Here is an 18,059-nt window from a genome sequence, read left to right on the forward strand (position 1 = left end):
ATATCTCAAACAGCGCCTCTTCTTCGATCGTCTTTACACGACATTGCAAGCGAAGCACGCAGATACGCGGCCAATTTTTTTGATACTAGCGGCAGAATACAGAACGCACGTTACGCATGTGAAGTGTAACCGTCTCAGCGCACGCTCGCGCGAAAGAGAATTCTTACCTCTTGTTCTTCGAGCGCCTTGATGATGATAGTGACGCAGGCAAAGCCACATATAGCATAGCCAACTGTAGCATGCGGCGCTAGCTCTACCTCCGGCGTGTGCTCTAGTTTGATAGAAGTAAAGAAGAAGTAAGAAGGACAAAGAAGTGCGTTTGCGCTGTAATTTTAGCCTCATGAATATGTACCAACTAGAGCCAAATGACGTTGTATCTTAGTGACCACAATCGACGCCCCTAGGAAACGCGAGCCGTGGCTTCACGTGCCACTGCCAAGCGCCGTCTTTATTTCTTCTCTTGAGGTCGCGCTCTCTGCGGTTTTGTTTGCCGCCCAAACGAAGGCGCTGCAGGGTCTTGGGACAACATGAGTGCAAGAGTCCGAGAGTGGCTTGCGTTCTGCGCATGCTTCCTGGCCGCATCGCAAACGTTCTTGGGTGCCCAATTCTAAAACTGTCTAGTGTTTAGCCAGAGTTGGGATGTGCGCCTTCGACTTGTACTTTGACACGCAGGGTGTGGTCGACCGTGCTCGCACGATTATTTCTTGAGGGTGGAGTTTTGTGCATCTTGTGCTTTCAGCAAAGTTGCGTTGAATCTACAGACCACACGAAGGTCACTTTGCTCGCTGCAGCGGCCCGCGTTTGCGAAAGGAGTGATCTGCTAGATTGAAGAGCCAAAGTAGGGGTAGTTGAATTGACAACTGTGACAGTTCGCGCTCGTCCTATGTATACCTGCGTGTTATTTTCATGAGTTCTTCTATGTGTCTCAGCAGCGCGCTGTAAGTGCCGAGCTGTGACAGTTGTTAGTTCGAACTCCGCCTTGTGTGTTTTATTTTCCTGCGTCCTTTGTGTTGAGCAGGTGCGCAGCAAGTTTCTATCTGCTTGCCGTTCTTCCTGTGGCATTCCAATTTCTTGCTATCGCATTCATTGATTCGCCCTTGAGGCGAAACTGTGACTTTTTTTTTACTCTTAGTTCTTCTTTCTTCTCTACCCTTTCCTTTCTATTATTCCCCTTCTCCCCCACCCCATGTGTAGCGTAGCCAACCGAGCCAAAGCTTGGTTAAGCTCCCTGCCTTTCCTCTTCGTTTCTCTCTCTCTCCATTCCTCTTCGAAGATCCCCGCTTTTGCTGGCCGTTTTAGCAGCACAGACGAATGCAGTGAAATTAATGCGAAATAGCCGAGCTTTTTCAATTGCAAGGTGGCCATGCTTCTGCAAGGAATGTTGCACAACAAAACCGTGCCAGTTGGAACCGAAATGCCAGCGATGCGTGATACTTTTTTTTACCCCCTCACGACAGCCATACACGTCGTTGTAATTCCCTTTCCTTGTCTACTGCTGGCGAAAAGAAATAACGCTGTACAGTTTGGCAGCGTACTTCCTACAAGACGCAAGAGGTCCTTCTAAAGCTTCGACTTCAACTCTTAAAGCTCTCTGGGTTGCCCGCTATAAAACGTCTAAGCGTTCCTACAGAGCGAGCCATTTTGCGAGAGTGTAGAAAACGCTAAACTTGGAGGAAAGCGCAAAATCAAAACAAGACAGGAAAAACAAAAAAAATGGACAGCAAACTCTGGCGCTTTCACATATCCCTCGACGTATCCGTGGCCCGGTTTAAGAACCCGTGCTGGCAACGAAAAATCAATGCGTTTTTTTTGCCTGGTTTGTTTTATTTTTCTTATTCCTTGGCCTGGTGTCTCTCCTTATCGCTGAGACAATTTCGTCGCCAATGTGAGTGTCGTTCTTACGGGAATGTCCAAGTGTTCTTACGGGAATGTGAGCAATGAAAAACGCGACGTCGTAAGCTGAGCGCCGAAATAACGTGGGTCTCACAGATACATCGCGAGATGTCGATTGCACAGAGAGACAAAGAAAAGAACAAGGGACAACAGGAGTGCTATCGAGAGGATATATCCGGTTCGACATACTGAACTCGGAATGATGAAAAGGTTGTGCGAAAGGTTACCGAAAGAGACAGACTATAATGACAATAAAAAAACTGTGTGTGTAGCGCTGTCACGTGGTACATAAGAGGTGCCGCATAGTCACGCACGCAGTGTCATCGATTATCGACGCCAACATATATAAGCAATATTAGGTCACACACCGCGGCGGTCTAGTGGTTGTGGTGGTCGACGGCTGACCCGAAGGTTGCGGGATCGAATCCCGGCCGCGATGGCCGCATTTAGATGGAGGCAATATGCTAGAGGCCCGTGTGCTTAGTTTCCGGTGCACGTTAAAGAACCCGGGTGGTCGAAATTTCCGGAGCCCTGCGCTACGGCGTCTCTCATAATCACATCGTGGTTTTGGGACGTAAAACCTTAACAGTTCTTTATTAATATTTAAGTAAAAGTTGTTTACTTTTTAACAAGACATATTTCCACCACAGAACAGTGAACGCACATAAGAACTTGGGGCCGTATTTACGAACTTTCGAAACAAAGTTCCACTCGTAATTGACCGGTCGCCTTCTGTATGGCTCAACAGCCCACCTAACCTGTGACTAAACTCTCTCTCTCTCTCTCTTGTAAGTAATAATATATGTCCACCGTCAGAAATAATTGCTATCTTACGAACAATACAAGCCTAGGATAAATTTCTCTGAATATAAACCAAGGCTCCAAAGGCCTCAGCGCGTGATAAGGCTTCTTATTACGTAAATTGAGAGCTGGTGGTGTTGGAGGAGAGAGGTAGGGGATGAGATGCTACCGTAACCGAACGAAACACGAGAAATACGAGTACTGACAGTATCTTGAATGTCTCCGAAATGGGAGAAAGAAAGGTATACGCCAGTACGAACTACCGTAAATAAGGCGGCACAAAGAATTCGAGTACATATACGGCCGCCAGCCAATAATAATGTGACTTTCGTAATGGCCAAACCTCAGAACAACGACAATTAGCTAAGGTGAACGAAGACTCACATTTCCGAAAACAAAAATGCCTACGTTCAAGTTCATACCAGCCTTTGAATTTCCTTACGTTGGGCATTTGGCGTTGAGCATTCAGCCATGTTCCGAGATAGCTGCTGCTCGTCGCTTGATATTTACACTGCCTCCTGCTTAAAGGGCCCCTCACCACCTCGAGTTAAAAGACAAGGGAGTGTTTTTTTTTTCGCCTTCACTACCATTCCTACAGGCGATATCTCCTCCTCGCCACTTATTTCTTAAAAGCACGTGTACAATGCCAGCACTAAGCGTGGAGCCTATCAGGATTTCGCGCTTGTCGGCTACACGCTGTTATCTCCGCTGGCGCAGTCGGAGACACACAAAATGAAGTGAAATCAGTTCATCGCTTAAGATAGTCATGCGAGACTAGGAAGAACAGGTGGGCTGCTGCATGGCAAAGCAGTGGAGGAGACAATTCACAACTGGTACTTCGCGTATATGGACCAGTCGAGGGTATGTACCGTAATGACGTAACGTGAGTCACTCTTCTTGCGTCACGAAGTGCGCCAGAAAGACCAGAAACGCCAGGAAAGAATAATGCGCTCGCTTATTGTATTTTCACGGGCTTGTATGGGGCCCTTTATAGAGAAGCTGAAGTTGTTTAGAATACTGTAAAACTTGAGGTGAACAAGGACCGACATTATGACGATGTAATTTTTTCATCTTTTCCGTGGTTGTTGAAACACGAGCTTTAATACACGCGAAAGAAAAGTTTGTCTTGCCCCATGCACGCGAACGCGGCGAAAGTGTGGGCATGGAAACGAACTAAGCCGAACTCCGTCATCGATCGGAACCTTTGGCAGAGCCGCGCTGCACTCCGACGCAATGTTCGCGGCGCTCACTGATCCGAATTGCGAGAGCGCTGTTTGTATACCCGAGGCTCGTATAGAGACGCTTAAAGTTCTGCAGCTGGATTACACTATCTGCGATGACGACAAACAGCCGAGCGCAACGTGAGCAAGAGTCTCTCGTATCTTCAACGGTGGCCTCCGTGACTATAGCTCCGGCTGCGCGCGTTGCCGCAGCTAATCGCGGAGGTCACGCTTTAACTCTCCTGCTGTTGCAGATGACATGGTACACCGAAGATGACGTCACCGCGTTGGCTCAGCATCTCAAGAAGCCCTGCGGCTGCAGCCGCTGTTTCTTTTTTTTCTTTTCCCACCAAATGCTATTAGGGGCGAAGCTCCTTAAGGCGGCACCCGTTCGTCCCTCGTAGTCGTAGTCGTAGTCCGTAACCAGTCTTACGCTTTGACCTCCAAGGTGGTGCCGGTGGGAGATTTTTCCTGTGCGTTGTTGAACAATAAAAAATTCGCAGCGGTAGCTAAAAGACGACTTCTTCTGTCTCTCATTCCCATTAGCAGCCATTCTTTACCTCCAAGGTAGTGCCTGATGAGATTTCTCCTGTGCGTGATTAAACAATAAAAATTTTGTTCAAAACGCCGTTTATTGATGAAATAAACCAACGAAAGACTCCAGATGTTTTGTAAAAGCAAAACGGAAGAACGCCAGATGTTTCTAAGCAAAAGGAAAAGACGCCAGCTGCTTAACGAAAGACGCCAGATGTTTTCTAAGCAATGGTTTTCTAAACAATGAAAATTCGCAGCGTACATGTAAAATTAAAGTGAGCTGCAAGTCGTCATAACTCATCGAACCTTTAGTATAAACGCGCCCTATCTCACGTCGGTGATGATGTACTGGGCAGAATTCACGGAAGATTCACGGTTTACCGATGAACCTCCGCAGCTTCGCCCACTCATCATCATTCACTCCGTGGATATGCTGTGATTTTTTTGTGTTTACTTTTGAAAACTCCTCACGGCTTTCGAATTCAACAGGGATCAAACTGTGATTGCCCGCTCCAATGTCGTTTTCTTTTTAAGTAGTTCAGGTACCCTTAAAGTGGGAAACTACAAAAACTAGCCAACGATGCCCGCAGTGCTATCCTTCGCCAATAAAATATTGATCCTCGCGAATAGAACTAACGATCCCAGTTAAAGCACGTGAGGAAAATTAGCGAGGAAAAAGCAAGAGTAACCCGGCGGACACAGTATAAGCGTTCCCGTCTCGATTTCGTGCAGTTGTTGCGTGCAGTTGCGATGGCAACAGCGCCCATTGCCCGCTGCTTTTATTCTCCCACCGAGCGAAAGCGGGAAATTGCTTTCGTGTGGTGCGTGATTTACGCGTGTACACACGCAGATGCACGCGAACACGTCTGTCTGCGTGCTTGTCGCCACTGAAAATGCACGCTGTCTTCAACGGGCGATGCAGCAAACGTAGCCGTTGCCCGTTCCTGCATTAATGGATCGCAAAGCATGTTCCCGCCAAGAGAAACACAGCAAACGAGCAAATCAAGTCGTAGCGCGCCGACTATCATCGTTGCTTGCCAAATGAATAAATAAAAAAAACTCGGAAAGGAATATGCTTCAATCTCTTTTTCGCGTGCCCTACTCGGCACTGAGAGTCATTAGTGTGACAATAAACGCACCGATTTACTTTCAGCAAACCATACAAACGGGAAATATGAATCATAAATGCACGAGGCATTACTGGCACCGTTAGCTGTCGCTTTTCAACCCACCACGGTGGTGGCTATGGCGCTCGGCTGCTGACCGCGAAGGTCGCGGGATCGAATCCTGGCTACGGCGGCCGCATTTCGATGGAGGCGAAATGCTAGGCCCGTGCACTTCGATTTAGGTGCACGTTAAGGAACCCCAGGTGGTCGAAATTTCAGGAGCCCTCCACATGGCGTCCTCATAATCATGTCGTAGTTTTGGGACGTAAAACAACAACTATTATTATTAGCTGTCGCTTATAATTCTGCCTATGTCCGTCATCAAGATTTCGTCTCTTCGTTAAAGTTTTCTAGTGGGTCATTCCATGCCAAATCATCCAGCGTTTTTCCGACCATCACAAATATGGCTGAAAAAATTTCGACGTTTTTCTTGAAGTTCGAAACTCGTTATGCTCGTTTATTTCTGTTGCCAAAAATTTTCCCGCCTATTTGTGCGAGTGTGTAGTTTTGCGCCGACTAAGCTAAAGGGCATCAAACAACAATTTTTTTCAAAGGACGTTTATGGGATGCACTCGATTAAATGGTATTTCCGGCAAGCTAATGAAGTGATGTAACTGTAAAAATAATGACTTATTTATGTATATTGATTCTTCGAGGGCTTTTCGCACGAGCAAAATTGAATAAAGTTGCAAAGTTTGATATTTTTTTCCAGGAACAAGGCAAACTCAAAGGGTAGAAATGAATTATGTACTGGTGGCCTGTTTGACATATTACGAAACAAAAATAATTCACTCGCTGAAGGTGTAGCACATCGTCTGAAAAAAAATTGCGAATTTTACTTTTTTTGAGAAAAGCTCTGTATTCAGCATCAGAAAACCTGCCTTGGTGGTCAGACTAAAAATATGCACGATACTTCATTTGAAAGCTCTATGTATTAGCTGAACATAGGCAATGTTACAAAAGTGTATTATTTTTTTAACTTGAGAAATATTTTTTTTTAAATTTTGTATGTCCACCAGCTTTTCGCCGACGTAACTCAAGCGGCACGAAGCACTCACAACGGCAATCTTCAGTTCATGCCCACTGACCTGGGATGCAGACGTCAAGCATGGTACTGTCTATAAAGCAATGGAAAAGGAAATGGGGTTGCTTTAGAGACGAACTTGGACAAGCGGCTGTGACAGAAATGTCGCGTACCACGCAAGGGTGACCGACTGTGACTGACTGTGTGTGACCTGTATTACGTGTTGTCTTTCTTTCTCTCTTTTCTCTCTATCTTTAAATCTCCCCCACAATGTTCGCATGTGTAGGGTAGCAAACCGGTTTTCCTAAACTGGTTAACGTCCCTGCATTTCCTTCTGTAATATTTTTTTCTCTCTCATCTTGCTTCAGTGCCGTTTTATTAATTGTTTGCCATTATTTATGTTTCTATTTTTTAAAGGAGTTGCTTTAATGGTTGTTTTTTATTCTTGCAACATTCTCGTAACATCAGAGCGCGCAATTTCTGTCACATTGAAAAATAGACAAAACCGGGGCCTTTGGTACTTTCATAAGGTATCGAAAGATTATGCTAGAACTGAACGGAGAATGTCAGCCCGAGCAGAGATTATCGGCGTTTTTCATGATCCTGCGGCAGCCCGAACAGAGTCCGCAGAATCATCAAAAAGAACATATTGTCATCTCTCTCTCTCCCCCCTCTGACAGTATGCTGAAGCCACAAAGTGTGGGTTATACGGCGTTTTATAAATAAATGAGAATACTTCGTTTAAGAAAAAGTTTACACACGTCCGGGAATCGAATTCGAGACCTACGCCTCTACGTGGGCGCGGTCGCCCAAGCATCTTTTATTCAACCACGAGGCTTTCAGATAAACCCGAATAATTTTTCGTTGTACACCTTCGGCTGCTGTCCGGTGGAAAATAGAGGTTTGTCATTCTGCGGCATATAAGCAGAAAGACAGCAACGTACGTCCATACAGAGGCACAAAACATATCAGGGATCTCTATTAGGGGAAGCCAAGCTTCACCGCTGCTCCCCGCTCTCTCTATTGGTCGAGTCCGAAACGAAACAAACACAATCTTCCGAAAGGACTCCTTTTTGGTCGAGTCGGTGGTTAGATCGCTTAGGTATGCTCGAATGTATTTTGCGCCACAGTCAAGCAGACCTAAGCAAAACAAGCTTCGTAGCATATAGATGCGAAAGTGAAAGTGAAGCGATGGGAACTACAGGTGCACGGAAAACATAGACGAAAAAAGGCACACACATGCGCACGCACACAGCGCCTGTGTGTGCGTGTGCACGCGTGCCTTTTTTTCGTCCATGTTTTCCGTGCGCTTTTCGTTCTCTTCAAAGTGGATTACCAACGTGCCCGAAGCGCCGCATTGGTGAAGCGATGACGTGTTTCTCGCTTTTGGTCTCCGGCTCTCCGGGGCTAAAGGTGGAAGCAAACCGTTCTTGGAATGCAACATCGGAGGTGTCCTCGGCCGCCATTATCGTCGAAAACATGCATGACTATAACTTTAAACAATCGCGGCACAGGTCCGAGTGAGTAGAAGTACGGGGTTGACTTGCCCCCCTCTCCCTTTTAGATAAATAAGGGGGCGCCCCCTTCCGATCCCCCACACCCTGTGCGCACGCCTGTGCACAAATCAATGCGCACAGCTGCATAAAGGCGTATTTTCATAATATTGATTTTTCATTATTTTATGCCCATATAGCCTGGAGCCATCACGCCTCAGCCGATGGCCGCTTATGACTATAGTATACATCCGTTAGGAAGTAAACGCAACTCGGGAAACGACGGGCACGCCCCGCTGTAGCACTTTTCGCCAAGTAAACGATGACGAGGTCGACTTCGACACGAATGAAAGAACTTCGTTCGGGCGAACACACGACAGGCCATGTGAAGAGCGTGTGACGAGTTTCTACTTTCCGCATTCACCACGAGAACCGTGTCGGGGTGCTTAGGCCCGAACGCAGTTCGTGTACACAGTTGTTTTACTATAAAGGTGTAACACCTATAAAGGGTAACACACAAACGCTGGCACCGAGGAACGAACGAAATTCGACGAAAGCTTCCGCGGTGAAAGGAGCATAATCCTGACACTCTTATTCTTCTACGAGTGAATCACCGAATGTGGCAATACCTGGGGGCTATTTCAGTGAAACGTTTCCAACTACAATAACACGTATGTTTCCTTTCCTTACCGGGAAGAAGCTCCGCGAGCTCAATATAGAGAAATGGAGACGTGCGAACACGTTTGTGAAATGTACGTGGGCCCGAGGGCTTTAAGTATCCTTTCCTGTAAGCACACTATGTAGGTTTTTTTTTCTTCTTCATCTTTCCGCAAATTTTATTGAAACAGGAAGGAGCTTAGCATGACGCGACGCTTCCTATTGATCGGAACGTTAACGGTAAATTGGATATCGATCTCATGCGGCATCTTTCCCAGTGGTCGACAGAACCTACGTACGTTACCAAACACTCTTTTTAATTGCATATTTTTCTAGAGCTAATATTTATTATAGGTCGCGTCACTAGCCAGATATATCGCCCATCCGAAACTCGTCGTGCTATCTAAAATCATCCAAGGGTTGGGGTCACAGAATATGCATTACTTTTTCTGCCATGCGGCGTCCTTTTTCTTTACTGCGAGTTTACGCGTGTCTACGTTTAAGTGCGTATTGTTACCCGCGTCCTCTCGTTCCGTCTGACGCTCTCTGTTTTACGCATTCTAGCAAAGAGGGAGGGAAACGGTCCACAGCTGGAAGGCCGTGAGGATGACGAAGAAAGCAACATTGGGGTAGCAATATAAGCCCAAAACACTTTGCTGGCGTCACAGGCATTATTCTGAACAATGCACCTCTGACTATTGCACGTCGCAACGCTGCAAATTCGATTACAAAGGAAAGGCTATGCACCGTAAAAAGAAGACAGTAGAAAGGCAGGTGTTATGTATCGTTTGCGACGTGCGAAGCTGGATGAACGAACCTGTCGTAGCACAAGAGAAGCAAAAGCAAGCATAGATCAATAATTAACAAGGAGACAAAGCATAGAACAGAAGTGTGGAGAAATATACTTTGGCGCTAAGACTGGACACGCGCGTTAAAGCTATTTATACTGTGTGAACGCAATAACACTGCATGATTTCAGCCACGATGAATCAACAGTTACGTCACGTAACGTGGAAATAGAGCGCTGCCGCCCACAACACAGGTGGCAAGTAACAGCAAACAGAAAGAAAGCAACTGAGCAAGACCCTGTCCACAAAAACGTTGTACGAGCGATCCTATACACAGGCGTTCATAACTGGTTTTTGCGAGGTATCGGTCCATAAAGAATGAACAATTGTATATGCATAAAGACGACACCTGCACAAACATTTTCAATCTCTATTGCGTAAGCTACTAATAGGTATCTCTAAGTGCGCTTCTGCACCCTAGAAGAGTACCTTCAGTACAGCCTTAAGTTATAGGCAGATGTGATCGTCATCGTCAGCCTACTCTGCGCGAAGAAGACACCTCCCAGTGGTCTCGAATTTGCCCTGTCCTGCACAAGCTGATTCCATTTGACGCCTGCAAACTTCGTTTCACCACCCCACCTTTGCCGTCCTCGGCTACGTTCCCCATCTCTTGATATTCATTCCTTCGTTCTAACTGACCGTCGGTTATCTGTCATTCGCACTGCGTGGCCTGCCAAGGCCCACTTGTTTCTCTTAATGCCAATTAGGATGTCGGCTGCCCATACACATATGTAGGACTTAACCCGCCTCGGTGGTCTAGTGGCTATATATGGTGCTCGACTGCTGACCCGAAGGTCGCGAGATCATATCTCGGCTGCGGCGGCCATATTTTAATGGAGGAAAAACGTTAGAGGCCCGTGCACTTAGATTCAGGTGCACATTAAAGAACCCCAAGTGCTCGAAACTTCCGGAGCCCTCCACTACGGCGTCCCTCATAATCATATCGTGGTTTTGGGACATAAAACGCCAACACTTAGTATTATTATTATTGCTATGTTTCTGTTGTTTGTTTCGTTCGACGTCGCCTGTAGTTCCTACGCATGTCCTGGTGGTGGGTCGTGTTGATGTTGCCACAGGCGGGGTTAGCCTGGCAGACCTGGCCTGCAATTGCTCCGCCTGAGCGACCCTTTCTATGCATATGCTATGTCTCACCATACAACACTTAAACCTGTCTCTCGTAGAAAACGTAAAAGTATAGTAACCGCTCCTTTGCGAACCATCCGCACCCCTGCTGGAAACACAATGTCTTCAGAGCATACGTGGGGAAACCCTCGTTCCTTCACAGTGGGCCCATTAGCCTCTCCCTTCCGGAGCAAGAGCGCTTACTGGACCAGATGTAGTGATGCATATCCGCAGCTTCCTTGCACTCAGCGCACAACGGGGAAGGAGCGCCCCTTGCATTAAACAACCATGCCGGAATTTAGGCCGATCGAGTTCTTACTCTATACAGCGCGGTTGACTCGGCGCGACCAAGTCCTCTTGTGGCACGGGGCTGATGTGGCGAATTCCGTAATGAGCGAAAACGGCATAGAATTGTCATCTTTTGGTAGTTGCTGATTCACGGAGCTCTGACCGTCCGTTGTCTATAAAGTGCTTCGTTGGCTAGGGCATCTGCTCTTTCGTTGCCGCTGACACCAACGTGTGAATGTATCCACTGCAGAATGTCATCTTGATGCCTTTTTTTGGTAGCGTCTTTCCGTGATGCTAGCGACTGGCGGTAGAACTTGTTTGTGGGAGTACCCCGAGAAAGTTGTGGCATTGCCGACTTAAGAGTCCGAGAGAATTACAGCTGGGCAGGTTCATTCTTCAACTTGCGAAGAGGACCAGAAATAGCTGCGCTCTCTGACACTGTCAAAGAGACTAGGTGGTCCAAGCGGCCAGACCATGCAGATCCAATAGATGAAATCCAATATGCCGCAGCACGGCTGTTATAGTCGATACTGACGGAACCGTCCGTGCATACGTGAAGATAGTAGGAATACTTCACCTCCAAATGCTCGAGCACTACGCTTCACTAGAAGGCGTCGATCGCTTGTATTGTGTAACCCATCGCAATGTGGTACATGTGCAATGATGAACAACGTGGATTCACGCTACCACATAACAATAGAGATCGCAGCAGATGAATACGAAGGTCATATCTAGAATTTGATAAAGATCATACTGTCATCATTCTTTTCTTTTTTTTTTCGCTGAGTTAGCAAACTTGTTTGGAACTGCTAAGCGTAGATCAAGCAGCCTGGTACAGTCGAAGAGTCAGCGAAACAACAACAAAGGTCGAGGCAGCTTCCCGCGCGACAGGCGTCAACGGCACGAACAAACGAGCTGCTTCTTTATGACAGGATGACAACTTGAGCGGGCCGCCGAACTTGTTGATGCGACGGCCGCATCTGCGAACGTGTTGTTAACTATGCAGGCGCTCTGATTGCTGTGACGAGAGCTCGCTGAGCTGTCCATACACCGCGTCGCACAATTTGCGCGCACTTTTTTTGTTCTTTCCGACGGCAAACGCGGTGACGCACGAGTGTTCTGACTCCGGAGTTTCGTGTTGCCACAAACGCGTGCAGCACTGTGCGTCACGAGATCCTCTTTCAGAGAGGCACAGCATGCGCACACGGTATTTCCTTTCGACGCTAGTGCGGATGCATGTTACTCAGCTACTCTAGCAACGTCCACCTTGGGACAATATGCACTTTCAGAATGGGGTGCGCAGTAATAGCGTCCGTTGGGGTACGTACGCGTACCCACGTTAACTGACGAAAATAGAGCACGTACGCAATGAACGCTATCTTTGCGTGCCATATTCCAAAACTGCCCCACGAGGGTACCGAAGAGGATAGCGTATGACGCATGTGCTGTGGCGACAAACGCTAACGCAAAGCTTTGGGTACCCTATTCTAAAACTCTCTAATAGCTGCGTTCCAATACTCGCTGTAGGCTGCAAAATAGAATGCTTCGCGAAGACATCGGAGACGAATACGACGAAGGCTACATTTCTGTCCCAACAAGATGGCGGCTAAGCGGAAAGCTTGGATCCCGCCGGTATACGGTCCTATGCCCACAAGTGGGCTCTTATTTTTTACACGCTTGGAGTAAGCTACGTTCAGTTTTTCAGAGAGTCGAACACGAAATAGGTTAAAGAAGTGACATAAATCTCTTTGTTTTCCTCAGATTTGCCTTGTCGACGTGAGGTGGCGTCACGTCGCACAGACGACATCCAGGCGCGTTCCATTACTCCGACGACTGAGGCTCGATGCTTTCTTCTAAGCCGTCAGCGTATAGACTGTCTGCGATGCTGACCAGAGATAGAACACACCTAATGTTTTGCAATAATTAAGAAGCCGTACTCAGTCCATTCTAACGGTTGTTCTAGAACTAAACTGGAAGAATGGATGCCATGTGTGACGTAAATCCCAGAATAAAACAGAAAAAAGAAAGCGTTAACTGTTGAAAAAGCGTTGACACACAAGCGTCCGTCCACGTTTTCTCGATGTGGTCGGTCCAGTTTTTAGCGCTGCCAATACGTAAAATTACTCAAATTCTGCATTAAAAAGTCAGAGGCACGTTTACGCCATTTAACGCCAATTAGCGAGCCCTGACTGACCCCAAAAAGAAAAGCTCTATCACTTCCATTGTGGGTTGATATTACATACATGATGATATATGGTGTTTTATGGCGCAAGGGCCAATGATGGCCAAAGAGCGCCTGGGTCGATATTACACTCGCATAATACCTGTGCGTAATCAACAGAATGTGAGAAGGGTTAGGGTGCCCACCTGCACTACTAAAGTATCGCAGGTTGCGTAATCAGCAGCAAACTCAACATGCTTCTCGCGGAGAAAGTGCGCAAGGATCGGGCAAAAGCAGACGTGAGTGAAGAACGCGAAGACGGGACACGCCAAGCCGTCACGTCACTCTTGCTCGGTCTCGTTTCCTGCACAGTTCAGTCACGCGTAGTTATGCATACCAACACAAGTACACACCATCCTGACGGGGTAATAGGCGAATATGACCCTCTATGTCCTCGCTGTCACGAAGTTAAGAGGGCCAGCCCACGACGGCATTCAAAGCGATAATAATAATAATAATAATAATAATAATAATAATAATAATAATAATAATAATAATAATAATAATAATAATAATAATAATAATAATAATAATAATAATAAAGCAAGAAGGGAAAACATAAAGACCTTTACTCGAGCCTTCTTCGCTGAACACGGAAGTCTGACGTGCACGTCGGAGACCAGAGAAGTGAGCCGATTTTTATTTATTTAAAAAGCACGTTAAAGTATGGCTTCGTCGCGGTCACTGTCTGCAGGAGGAGGTGACGTCACTTCTAGCAGCGGCGCGTCCCATGCAAGATTTCGCGGTGTAATCTGCAGGGCAGCGCCACCCAACATGCTGTTCACTCGCGTATACGTTTCACAACGGCGCCGTCAGAGCGATTCTTGCAGGCGCACGCATCCCAGCTGCGATCGGCGGTCCCTTTTTTAATAACGGGTCCAAGTCCGACGCACGAAAGCCTTAGACAGATGAAAGCAGGTCGCGTTAATCCTTCGTGCGCAGTCAACGTCACCGCACAGCACGATACCACCTCCCTAGGGACCGCTGTCACTGCCAGGCTGGCTCCTCCTATATAATATTCCATGCGCGGGGCGTTTTATTGAAACCGCGGGAGATCTGTCGGAAGGGCGCCCCACCCCTCTCCCGTACGCGTAGATTACGACTGCGGGCGTCGAGGTTCGAGAAGGAAGGCGCTCGCGAGGAGGAGGACACATCCCCTTCGACCTTTTATTGGACCCCTCCCTCCTTTTCTGCGTCGTCGCGACAGAGTTACCGGGGCAACGAACGATTGCTGACACGACGAAAACATACGGCACGTACCGGCCGACAGCCGTGTGATTGCAGCGCCAGAGAAGGCAGGGAGGCCAACCAAACGAACGCTTCGTTTGCGACCCTACACGGAGAGGAAAATAGTGAGGAAGGAAGCACTTCACGCGCACAGGGGGTCTACCAATGGTCACCGAGGCCGGTGTTTCTCTGGCATACGCGACCGGCCATCTGGCATTTGACTGGACGCCGAAAATTTGCGGACAGCGACCGTCCCCTCAAAAAAGAGTGCACAGATCGAGGAGACTGAACGAATGACATTTCTCTTAACACGGGCGCAGAGGTTGAAATGAACGTGTTCGAAATACGGTGTTCCGATACTCCAGGTAAAGGCAGCGCATAGAATTTTCGATGATGTAGTGGATCACGAGGAAATACATTTCCCGCCCACTGTTGTCTAGAGCTTTTTTGCCACCGGCGACATTCAAAATAATTTCTCTCTTAGGCCAGTTGATGTTCAACTGTATCGCCAATGGAGAAAGAGAGAGAGGAGAGTGGCTGAGAGGTCGGCCTGAATCACTTTTCTAGCCTGCTACTCAGGAAAGGGAGAGGGTGGGAAAGAGAGGAGGTGTTGATGATGAGGAGGAGGAAAGTGGCGATGAAGCAAAACCTTGTATGTCCAGAAACTATTTACAGTCTCTTGTCCGAGTTCTGTCTCGCGTAAAAACTTATTCGGCGCTTTCAGAAAATATCGCGTTGATGACGAGGTGGTGGTCCCAACAGAACTTTTTCTGAAACTTGTTGTTTCGTACATATTTCAACAAGACGGTGGCCATCGAATTTCTTTGCGTGATGTATCGTGGGCAGACGCACAAGAGGTGTTCAGTAGTCTCACGAGTGTCACATACCTCGCAATTCGGACTGTCTGCACGGCCGATAAGGTGTAGGTAACGACGAGTGCACGCCACAACTCGTCGTAATCTGTGCAGTGGGCTTGTACTGTACCTTTTCGTGGTTGGCGGTATTCTAACGTGCGTGTCTGGGTCGAGTTCGTGAAGACGGCGGTGACGATGACTTGGTGAAGACCAATATGCTGCAGTAGTTTCACGGAGGAGTGTATATACAACGGTGTTTGCATCTGGTCGTGAAAATAGAATGGCCAATAATAGATATCTAAAATTTGTGCTCCGGAACGTGTTAGTGGAGCTCATACTCCTATGTACAGAGCTCCGTTGTAAACCCTCTATTGACGGATGTGTGCGGTAAGCTGCACTAAAAAACGACGGCACAGAATAAGTAAAACATTGGCGATATTATAGCACATAGTGTACGAAATCGCCAGCCGAAAAAACGAGTGCCGCTTCCGGTGCCACAACTAGCTATAGCATTAAAATAGCTAGAGGACTCGCCATATTAAAAAAAAATACGTTGGTAAAATGACACGATTTTAAACCGGTGGCAGCACGTGTCAAAAGTCAGTGTGCTGCTGTCAAGTCAGTGGAGAACGGTGGTGCAGTAAGCGGATAAAATTACATCTTAACTGACCGTGTGGCAAAGCGGCGTCGCACGCTTCTATCTGCTTCTGGTCACTGGCAGTGTCAGCAGTTAGGAGGCAGACAGCTTATGGCTTCCCCAAAGGTCATCAGAGCGTGGCTGTATACGAGGTCAAGCGTCTTGTTCGGGCGACGTAATGGAAACAGACAGGATGAGCTATTGGTATGTGCAAACACACTGCTACCGTGGGGCGCGCATCGGACAACCTAATTTCCGGCAAGTCACATACACGTAAGCTTACACCAAAGATGTGACTTAAATAGCTTTGTTAAATACTTTATTTATAGTTAAATAAGTTAAGTGTTAATAAATTAAATAAGTCAAATAACATCGTCAGCGTGTCACAGCTCTGTATAGAAACACACAGCCATCATGAATAATCACGAAAAAGAGAAAAGCGACAGAGCAGCCGCTAATCGAACGTGTTCACCCATGTTTCTGACACCGCAATCAATGTTTTTCTTTAATCATTTCTTTGTTCGGAGCTGTTACATCGCGACGATTTCCACTGCCTTACACGCATGTATGCGTTGAGTAACAAAATAGTTACAGTTCTGACGTTACACTGAAAGACAATAGGTTCATTGAAGACACGTTGTTTTGTAAGCTAATCATGAGAAATTCTTCGGCTAGCTTAAGACTTTCCCAGTGCAACGGCTCGCAAATACTTTCAGGTCACTGAAGTCAAGAGAGCAAAATTTTGCAAAGGTAATGAACCTTGAAAAAACAAACGCTTGCGAACGTTCGGTCTTCAATCCCTAAATACACATTTGGTCTTCAATTCCTTAAAGGAATGTGTGCGTTATCTCCTCGAAACCCTCCACGACGGGCTGTGAATGGATGATGACAAATACGTACAAGTGTTCCAAATCCCAGCAAAGAGTAAGGCTAACTCGAGCGGGTTTTCTACGATGACGCGTCACGCTTTGTCAGCAAACCATGCGTCAACCGCTCGAACAGCTCAGCCCATATTCTCCCAATGACACGTATAGTTCATCACGCGTCCCCCAACGCAGCAGTTACCGAAGCAACCACCGTTAAAATGACGAGGTACACACCGCGGCGCAGGCAGTAAGAGACGTGTACTTACGTAAAACCCTTCGATCCCGTCGACGTACAACACGCGGAGCGTCGCGAGTACAGATGCGACCCGCTTTCGCGAAGTCATTCTTCTTCAAGGAGCAACGACACAGGAAAAGGGGTGAGAACTGTTCTTGACCACCGCGGAAAGAAGCCGCAGCACAGCAGCACACTTCGAACCGAGCGTCGCGCACACAGAAATTCCCTCAATGAATCAGAGACTCGACATCAACGTAGCACGCACATCCTGCGAACACCACCTCAGTGCACGGAACGCTGGCGATGAGCCACACTATTTTTAAGCCTCCGCGAGGAAGCCGAGCGTATGCCGTGTCAGTGCCTGTGTGAGTGACCGCCGCCGTTCCCTGTTTCTAGGATAGGAATAATTTGCCTCGACGTCGCGAGGCAGACTCACGTGAATGCGCTTTGGCTGAGAATCGTGGTTCTGCAAGCGACCGCTGTCGTCGTCCGCTTAGCGTCGCCGTCATGTTGGCTACGATCGATTCTACTACGAGGTGGCTTTTCGAGCGTCCGCCGGTCGTCTGCTAGGCGCTCCGCACAGGCCGAGGAGAACCCAATTGGAGAACGAGAGCTCGGACAACTTTCGGTTAGCGGGAGCGCTGTGGTGTTTCGGGGTGCAGCCATTTTGAAGGCGGTTGTCTGCTTTTTTTTTTTCCAGGCGCGACTTCTTTAACAGCTTCAGTAGTAGAAACTAGGATACTGTTCTATTGTTTCACTTCAAATGAGCCTGTTCTTTTGGGCTATAAAGAAACAAGCAGTTATCATTGAAGCGACCACCTCGCTGTCACGGGACAACTCCTTTGTGGCGGCAGAACAATACAAACTGCTCTGCTTTTTATACTTCTGTGTCCTTAAAATATGGCTACCTGATCGCTAAACCAAACGAGATCGCCACGGAAGTTGGAACTGGGGATATTCTACCGAAAAAGTG

At 47.4% G+C, this 18,059-nt stretch overlaps 2 protein-coding genes across 3 annotated transcripts in view; one reads left to right on the forward strand and one right to left on the reverse strand.

Annotated features, from left to right (window-relative positions):
• The window catches only part of LOC119389411 (solute carrier family 35 member G1), a 98,572-nt gene extending 80,889 nt beyond the window's left edge, over positions 1-17,683 (reverse strand). Inside the window, exon 1 of one of the 2 annotated variants that reach the window (XM_037656644.2) lies at positions 17,523-17,683. The gene's annotated coding sequence lies outside the window, so the exon portion shown is untranslated. Of the gene's footprint in view, positions 1-17,117; positions 17,244-17,522 lie in introns of those variants that run through there. The other variant, XM_037656647.2, reaches the window with a different exon arrangement.
• LOC119389415 (actin-related protein 2/3 complex subunit 3-B) overlaps positions 1-18,059 on the forward strand; it is a 109,297-nt gene that overhangs the window by 20,863 nt on the left and 70,375 nt on the right. The gene's annotated exons all lie outside the window — the stretch shown is intronic.

This window comes from Rhipicephalus sanguineus, chromosome 4, assembly GCF_013339695.2.
Source record: "Rhipicephalus sanguineus isolate Rsan-2018 chromosome 4, BIME_Rsan_1.4, whole genome shotgun sequence".
Lineage (NCBI taxonomy): Eukaryota > Metazoa > Arthropoda > Arachnida > Ixodida > Ixodidae > Rhipicephalus > Rhipicephalus sanguineus.